Genomic DNA, 2,273 nt, shown 5'->3' with positions numbered 1-2,273 from the left:
GTAACCGCTACACCAATTTCTTCCAAACTTGGCACAGTTGTTGGTCCTGGTACAGCATACCAACTTGCCGAAAATTTCTAAAATCGGACAATAACCACGCCCACATCCCATATAACGGTAATTTCGAGAAATACAAAATCTTCGATAAATCAGTAAATATTGAAGCAAATTTATTCAAAATTGATGATTGCAACAATTCTTTACCAAGAAATACGTTTATGACAAAATTTTGGAAAATGGGCGTAGCACCGCCCACTTGTGATCACATATATGTATATCGGTAACCGTTCTACCAATTTGTACCAAACTCGGTGTGGTTATTGTGCTTGCCACTTAAAAGCAAAACGTTGAAAATTATTGAAATCGGACTAAAATTACGGCCGCTTTTTATATAACGGTAAATTTCAGAAATGCTTGAAACTGCAATATATCGCACCCCGGCTTATCATGTAGCGGTAGCTTTCGGAAAGGTGGAAAACATATATTTAATACTTGCGCCGGGTATTTAATGTTCGGCTCCGCCCGAACTTAGACTTTCTTACTTGTTTTTGTATTGTTTTACTAAGTAAGGATTTGTTGTTTATTGTTGTACACAGTTGTTGGCGTTAGCTCGAGCTTTCTTCATGTGCCGCATTGACTGAATTTTGTTGTAGATTTCTGTTTCACTAAATCTCTCTTTATTCCACTTTTTTTGTGAGCTTTCGTTTATGTACTGCAATGTGTTGATAATACTGCAAGTTTCTTGCTGTTTTTTGCTTTGTGGTTTTGAGTTTCCTTTTCCATTGTTTTTGCGATACTAAGCTGGCAAAAAGTTGCTAGGAAATGCAATAAATTTTTTCATACTTTAGTAAGTAAGTAAATCAGTCAAAATGCGATAAGAAAAAAATCACATTTCAACACTTTTGACTTAAGAGTGCAACACAACAACAACTATTATGTTCATTTTCAAAGAAAAAAAGAAAAAGAAATTTTATAACCGTTTTGTCAACGACGAACGTCACAATTTCTTCAATAACTTCGTTGAAACGTTCAAGTGCTATGCTTGTAATGCACTTTGGCAGCGCAAAAACACACCTAACATCAACATTTTTGCAATCAAGCAGCACGGCAACAGTGATAAAAAAAGTAGTTGTACCGTACCCGAAGGCATTTTTTGCACTTTAAATTTACATACATACATACATACAATTAACACACTCTGCTCGAAACGAGGCGAGGATCTATTTGGAGTCAGTTTAATAGTGCAAAGATTTCATTACAGCGAATTATGCCAGAAAAGCAAAGAAACCGAGACTTAGTTAAATCAATTTTGCTAGTCAATTGATATCTATGTGGATTCCTGTACTTCCTTCGTTGTTTTATTAGGTAGGTTTGGTCTACGCCTGAGGCAAAGTTCAGGTCCCACTCCCCACCCTAAACGTCTGTCTATCAAAAAATATCTGTGTGGATTCCTGAACTTCCTTCATCGTTTTATTAGGTAGGTTTGGTCAACGACTGAGGGAATGCATTCGGGCTGGCATTCCGAAGAATGGTAGGTAAGTAAATAGTAAATAGGAATGGCTGAGCGCTGAGGAAAACTGAGCGCAGACAATTTTCGAGTCTTGCGTGAGGCAGGGTCACTTCTGCGTCATCTGTTAACACACAAAATTTCGTGAACACATAAACAAATAGTTAAGTGAGGGGCACAGCTCATGCATAAGCAATCGTACAAAGAGCTGCTTATCGAAATTATGTGCGGAGAGCGCTGGTGTTTTTCTTCCAGTGGCCACTACCGCAGCCAGCCAATCATAGCCTAAGCTAAAGTAGTTTATCCTATTAAGTACATTATGTCAAAATTCTATCATATTCTATCCTAACCTGTCCTATCCGATGCTATCCTATCCTAGACCTCCGACCTATCCTATCTTCTTCTACCTTATCCTATCCTTATCATATTATATCCACTCCTGTATTATCCTATTCTATTCTATCATATCCTATCCTTTCCTATACTGCGCTCTCCTATCCTAGATTATCCTATCCTATCGTATCCAATCTTAGCCTGTCCTATCCTATCCTATCCTAATCTATCCTTTCCTATTCTATCCCCTAGGAATATTTTTGAACAAAACAGTTCCTTTTTTAAATTTGTGTTATTTACTTAGTTAAGAAAACTTCCCATTTTACCTAATTAGATACAACTCATTCTGAGATTCCATTACTGGTCAACACAGTCAATACAACGCTAACCAAGTAGCGCTTTAAGAAGCTTAAAAACGTGAAGGCAATGCTAC

Source organism: Rhagoletis pomonella, unplaced genomic scaffold (assembly GCF_013731165.1).
Source record: "Rhagoletis pomonella isolate Grant_MI unplaced genomic scaffold, Rhpom_1.0 Rhpom_scaffold_00005, whole genome shotgun sequence".
In the NCBI taxonomy this organism is placed as follows: domain Eukaryota; kingdom Metazoa; phylum Arthropoda; class Insecta; order Diptera; family Tephritidae; genus Rhagoletis; species Rhagoletis pomonella.
Note: the sequence above shows the minus strand (reverse complement) of the source record.